A 7,302-nucleotide genomic window follows, 5' to 3' on the forward strand; every position below is an offset into this window, starting at 1 on the left:
AAGGCGCCGTCTAAAAAGGGTTGTTTGTCAACAAGGGGTTCCCTGAAAGACAATAGACCCATGTCAACGGACTACGTCAATAGGGTCTTTGACATCCACCAGAAGCTTCCACAGTGATCTGTAAACACCTTTGTCTAGGCTACTAGGGGTCTCCAGAATGTTCCACGGTAAACTTATATGAGGGACCGTCTTCCGGCACACGGCAGTGGAGTTGAGTTCAGCCTTCCGAGAATCGTCGCGGCAAGCGCCCGTCGGTGTTAGTGACCAGTGCTAGTGCTAGTGAGAGTGACAGTGTAGTAACGGTGTAGAGACAGTGTAGTGACAGTAGTGACAGTGTAGTGTCAGGCCCGGTCTGGCCAGGGCGGCTGGTCGGCGATCCCCGAGGGCCTCTGGCTCAAGAGGGCCTCCAAAAGCCAAAAAATAAATTCAAAAAAATTTAGTTATAATAAAAAAAAATATTTTGTTTAACTGTTTCACAGCGACGTAGTCTTTGCAAAAACAATTTTTAAAAAACAATACTCTTTTTTTAATTGAATTACAGTTAGGGGTAGCCCCTAAGTACAGTGATAGTCACTCGGTACTAGAGGATAGTCACCGATCTCACTGCAACGCACCGTTCGAATCAGCTCAGTGCCCAGCGCTCCGCTGTAGTGACGAGACATTGCCGTGCCGGCGCGTCAGCGATATGTCTGGTGTCTGGACTCAAGCAGACAGCTTAGCGCTTGTACTAGTATAGTGATGGGACAACCGACTGGAAAAAACTATCGACTAGTCAATTTGTCAATCGGTTGTTTTTTAAACCAGTGGTTTTTTTTCAGTCGAATGAAAAACCGAGAGAATTCCACTACAACAACAACTGGTGGCGTTCAATCGGTGCAGTGGTTTCAGTCATTGCAAAGAAAATTATCGAATATAATTTTACTTTAAACATTAGAGTTTTCCCGCTTGATTCCTATTGTTTGTTGTCATTTGAATTAATATTTTGTTACTTTGGTATAAAACGTAATAGAATGACAACATTTACAATTAATAAAAAATTTTTAGTTATACATGACTGCAAGATTTAAATTATTAAGTAGGCCTAATGTCTCTAACTCAGTATAACAAATATTCCTATTTATTTGTTACCTGGTTTTTAAAACAGATTTTACTACAGGCATTAAAATCTAAATCATCAGTATATAAAACACAGTGTCTTGGCAATTTCATATTTTTTTAAACAACAAAAATAAATGCAATTACATTTTATGTATCATCCCTAAAAACTGTTCCCAATTCCTATCCGTCAGTTTATCTACAACTGATTTTATTCGACCAGTCAGCCTCATCTCAACACCAAAAGGTAGAGTATGGTGTTACGACTAGTTTAATCACCGACGACTGTTTCCAGTCATTCCTACGTAGTAGGTTATGGCGTATTGTTTGAAAGATTACTAACACGTGAATCGTTCAGTTTATAAAATGAAACGTGTGCACCCAAGTGGCGCAAGTAAAAATGGATAGGAAATATTTCAAAATAAAAACAAATTAAATTCAAACTGTTTGAACTTATGGTTAGCAGGTTAGGCAGGCGGAAATCATCAGAAGTTTTTTGTAAGCCTTATAACGTTTAAATTAAAATACTTTTGATTATTTCTGTTTGTCTTTGTTGCTGAAGTACAACTATGGAGTAAAGTGTGTGATAAACAGTAAATGTGGTCCATTCATAGATGTATTCAAAATTCAAAAGTGGTACGTGATATGCTTTTTTACCATGTATGGCAAAAACTCCAAGAGCTAGGTTTTGGTCTTATTTTTAAATTGAAGACTTAAAACAATTTTAAGAATAGGCCTTTAAATTTTATGGCAGCTGTAGAGGTGAATAGAAATACGAGCAAATTTTATATCAAATTTAAATTGATTGATACCTTTGGAATTAAATTTATAAATACAAAGATTTTAATTTATGGAAATTTAGCAATTATTAATTTAATCAAAATTATCCAAAACTTTTATCATTTAAAACCACATTAGGCCCCTTTTATGAACCTGTGGCATGCAGCAAACAAATATGCTAACTAATTGTTGCCGTGAGAGCACCCCATGGTCCTTGTTTTATTTCTGGCTGGGGGCCTCAAATCAACATCTAGCCGAGGGCCTCCAATGGAGCCAGACCGGGCCTGGTCAGTGTTGTAACAGAAGTAGTGATAAATCCTGTAGAGGCTAGCTGTAAGTAGAAACATTGTAAATTAGAATAGGCAATAGCTAGGTTTAGATAGGATTAGTTAGGTGTTAGGTAATTGCAATGATTGTAAATAGCGAGTAAATAGTGTAAATAAAATAGCTATTTTAAAATCGCCAAGTTTTTATTGTAAAGAACCTGTTAAGCCCGCAACACTATGTTAACCTTATGAGTATTCATATTTAAAGGGAATTAAAGCATTTAGTCAGCTGTTTCAACTAAAAAGTTGCTTCTATGATATACAAAAGCATTAAAAAGTTATAAGATTTACCAACAGGGTGCAGCACTATATATTTTTTTCATAAACAGCTAATTTGAACTAAGCAGCAACAAACAACTATGATACACAATGAGAACTGTCAAAGTAGGATTGTTTACAGTTATGATTATGTTTTTAATGTCATGAATAATTTGTGATTTTTAGCGGATTTCCCATATAGGGAATAAGTTATTACCGTAGTACTCATGGTAAGACCTGGACCCGGGACCGATTTTTTTTTTCGTTTTGAGGTCCCTAGAGGCCAAAAACACTATCCGTTCAAATTCATATATATATATATATATATATATTTATATATACGAGAGGTCGTCCAGTGGTCGAAACTCGACCAAAAATATGTAATGTACTCACTTAACTATTTTCACCCCACACTGTAAATAAAACATGTGATTGGAGTTTCCTCCATTTGTTTTGATTTTCTGTTTATATTTCGTTGTTATTTCGTAACCAGCATAGCAACGCATAAGATCCATGTTAATTTTTTACAACTTTTAAACTTATTTTTTGTGCTTATCTTTGAGCCTATTTAAATTTATAAAGGGATTCTGCACACCTACAGGAAAATAGCTTTCCAACGGTATGCGTAGATTTTCCCTACGATGCACACGAGCTGAGAAAAAAGGTTTTAAAGAAACATGCTTGCCTATTAATATATAGATAGATAGATATCTAATATATAAAATTCTCGTGTCACAGTGTTTGTCTGCAAACTCCTCCGGAACGACTTCACCGATCGTTATGAAATTTGGTGTGTAAATTCTGTAGGTATGCGAATCGGACGTAAACTATTTCCCGTTTCGAAATTCTTAAAAGGGCTCCGCCCCAGTGGCTCTGGAGTTTCCCATGTTAACCTTATGAGAAATGGAATTAATGAATCTTAACAGCTGTTTCAATTAAACAAGTTGGTTCTGTTCTATGATGTTCAATAGCATTAAAGTTACAAGGATTACCAACAGGGTGCAGAACTATTATTTCTTTTACATTTATGACAACAGCTAATTTGCAACCAAAAGGTGAGTGAGCGTAGCGAACGAACTTCAGCCTGGAGGCGAGTTAGCGTAGCGAACGAGCTAACCTGAAGGCAAGTGAGCGCAGCGAACGAGCTCCAACCTAAAGGTGAGTGAGCGTAGCGAACGAGCTCCAACCCAAAGGTGAGTGAGCGTAGCGAACGAACTTCAACCAGGACGTGATTGAGCGATGCGAACGAGATCATCTTGAAAATTAAACGTAACGGTACTTTCTTTCCATCGGTCTGTCTTAGGGGAAACCTATAACTTAGGCGATACGAAGTTCGCTGGGTCAGCTAGTATATATATATATATATATGTGTCCGTTAGCGCGATAACTCGAGCAAAAATGATCCGATTTTGATGAAATTTGGTACAAACGTGTAAACCTACGTTTATTCAAATGAGTTCGCGAACCAGCATGATCGGACCATGGGAGCGGGGGTTTATGGGGGCTTTTATGGGGAAAAAATGGGTTTTTCCCATTTTTGACCCAAAAAACATAAAATTTTGCAATTTCTCTTTAAACTATTTTGTAGAGCTTAAAAAAACAAATAATTTAGTATATTGAAGCCTTATAATGCGCCTAATGGTTACGGAGAAAATTTCAAAAAATTGTAAATTTAAAATTCTTATGTTATTCTTATGGAGAATAAGTAAACTGTTGAATAAGTAAACTTGTTTATTAACATATTTTGCCCAAATTTGGAAAATGTTTTTATTTCTTACCATCTATTAACATTTTACATAAAAAAAACACTTTTACCCTCCCTGTTGCAGCAAACCTAAGTATGTTTTAAACTGATTCTATTTAAATAGGGAATAAATGTGATATTTTTAAGGAGACATTTTAGTGTAAATTCATTCAGGGAAATGGAAATTCGCTTAGTCTGCAGGTTTGCTGCGGCGGGGGTATTTATATTTGTAATACTTTATTTCTTTTTATTGTTTAGGTGAAGAGGTAAAACATTATGGCTATGGTTGATGTGTTATACCATAGTATACCGTCAATTTAAAGAAGCAAATTTTATCAAACTTTGTCCTCCCCCATTGCAAACGCAAAGCTTGAGTATAACTGAAATAAGCAATTTAAACTTATATGCCAACCCCGTACGAAGGACGGGTACTCTGCTAGTTCTCCATAGGAATAACATGGGAATTTTAAATTTAAAATTTTTTGGAACTTTCTCCGTAACCATTAGGCGCACAACCGCTTCAATATACTAAATTATTTGTTTTTTTTTTAAACTTTACAAAATGGTTTAGAAAGAAATTGTAAAATTTTGTGTTTTTAGGGTCAAAAATGGGAAAAACCTATTTTTACCCCATAAAACCCCATATAAAACCCCGTTCCCATAGTCCGATCATGCTGGTTTGCGAACTCGTTCGAATAAATGTAGGTTTACACGTTTATACCAAATTTCATCAAAATTGGATAATTTTTGCTCGAGTTATCGCGCTAACGGACACATATATAAATATATATATGAATTTGAACGGATGGTGTTTTTGGCCTCTAGGGACCTCAAAACGAAAAAGTAAATCGGTCCCTGGTCCAGGTCTTACCATGAGTACTACGGTAATAGCTTATTCCCTATATGGGAAATTCGCTAAAAAAACAAACAAAAAAAATCACCCAGGACATACTATAACACACTCTAAAAAACCTGGCCAGAAAAATACCTTAAAACTGTCTTCAGCTCATCCATAAATATATTTAATGGGAGTATGTTTTATATTTATTCACACACACACAAATTGTAATCCAAGGTAATTCATCATGGAATGATTATGTGAAGAAAGATATTTGCAATGTGGAGAAAAACACAACCAGTCTATTTTTAACAAAAATACATAACTGTGATAAGTAGCAAAAATAGACTACAATACATTTAGGCCTTAACCTATTCTGACTTGTACCCAGTCATGGTTGTCGAGGTAAAATATTTTTAAACTCAAAACAATACTAAGAAGGTCTTGATTACAATGCCTTCCATACTTCAGTAGAAACTCAAACACTTGCAATGTTGTACACAGAAATTGAGTTGATTCACAAAACATAATCTGATTTTATTGAAAAAAAAAAACATCCTAATAGTGCTCAAGACATACAACAAAAAATTAAAATCTTTTAGTACATTGCCATTTAGAACATTACTCAAGACCCATTTTTACCTTTTTTACTCCTTACAATCTATGTGATTCTTGTAAAATATATAATTTCATCTGGTTGTTGATGTGAGGAACATCAGGTCATTGAAATAAAGATTGTCGATATATTTCCATAAAATGTTAATCTTTACCACTGCAAAAATCCTGTTGGCATTTAATGTAATTTTATTAATTGGATTTTTAATGTCAATAAAGAGCAACTATTAATTATAATTACTAAGGTAGTAAAATTAGGTCAAATGCTAACAATATAATCTATATCTAATTTCACACTAAAAATCTCATTAAGCAATCAAGCTTTATCTCATAGTGAATGACCTCCACTAAACCTCACTGCAGTGTAGGTGTAGTGATAAGTTGGAAGTCCTTACAAAAGTAGGTAAAATTGTAAAACAGCTCAAAATAAATGTGAGTAATTATCTTATGGTTTGCATTGTTAAAACATTTTTTAATGTTTTGTTTTAACAAGTACATTTATATTAATATCCATTAGTGGAAACACCTAATTAGATGTATGTTCTATTGTTCATATTGAACTTTTTTTTTTCGTTTTGAGGTCCCTAGAGGCCAAAAACACCATCCGTTCAAATTCATATATATATATTTATATATATGTGTCCGTTAGCGCGATAACTCGAGCAAAAATGATCCGATTTTGATGAAATTTGGTACAAACGTGTAAACCTACGTTTATTCAAACGAGTTTGCGAACCAGTATGATCGGACCATGGGAACGGGGGTTTATGGGGGCTTTTATGGGGTAAAAATGGGTTTTTCCCATTTTTGACCCAAAAAACATAAAATTTTGCAATTTCTTTCTAAACTATTTTGTAGAGCTTAAAAAAACCAATAATTTAGTATATTGAAGCGTTATAATGCGCCTATCGGTTACGGAGAAAATTCCAAAAAATTGTAAATTTAAAATTCCTATGTTATTCTTATGGAGAATAAGTAAACTGTTGTAGTTTGCTTGTTTATTAACATATTTTGCCCAAATTTGGAAAATGTTTTTATTTCTTACTAACTATTAACATTTTACATTAAAAAAACACTTTTACCCTCCCTTTGTTGCAGCAAACCTAAGTATGTGTTTTAACTCATTCTATTTAAATAGGGAATAAATGTGATATTTTTAAGGAGACATTTTTAGTGTAAATCCAATCAGGCAAATGGAAATTCGCTTAGTCTTCAGGTTTGCTGCGGCGGGAGTATTTTTTATTGAAGTGTAATTAATAAAACTGCATTTATGCATTCATTATTTGCACTTTTATTCCAAGGCAATACTTTCCTGAAATACCTCTATTTTAAAGTAAACCAATAAAGTAAGTAATATTTTAATAATTAATTTCATAATTGAAAATGAAATAATTGCTCACTAGTTTTGTCTATGTCACTAGTTACTGAATTAAATCAAAATCATATCAAGAGCTTAAATTAATCTGGCTTGCAGAACAAGATAAATTTATGATCAAAGAAATTAACAAATTCATAATATAATTTGTTCACCTTAGTGTTTGCATTTCAACATAAGAAGTTATTTTCTTTTTGCTATGCGCCTTGCCATTATTATCAGTAAGATAACTACATGTTTTAGTAAGGTACCAGAATAATGGCCGTGAAAA

This window comes from Macrosteles quadrilineatus, unplaced genomic scaffold (genome assembly GCF_028750875.1).
Source record: "Macrosteles quadrilineatus isolate MER2022 unplaced genomic scaffold, UCM_ALF_1.0 Scaffold_2__2_contigs__length_208266976, whole genome shotgun sequence".
NCBI classification, from domain to species: Eukaryota; Metazoa; Arthropoda; class Insecta; order Hemiptera; family Cicadellidae; genus Macrosteles; species Macrosteles quadrilineatus.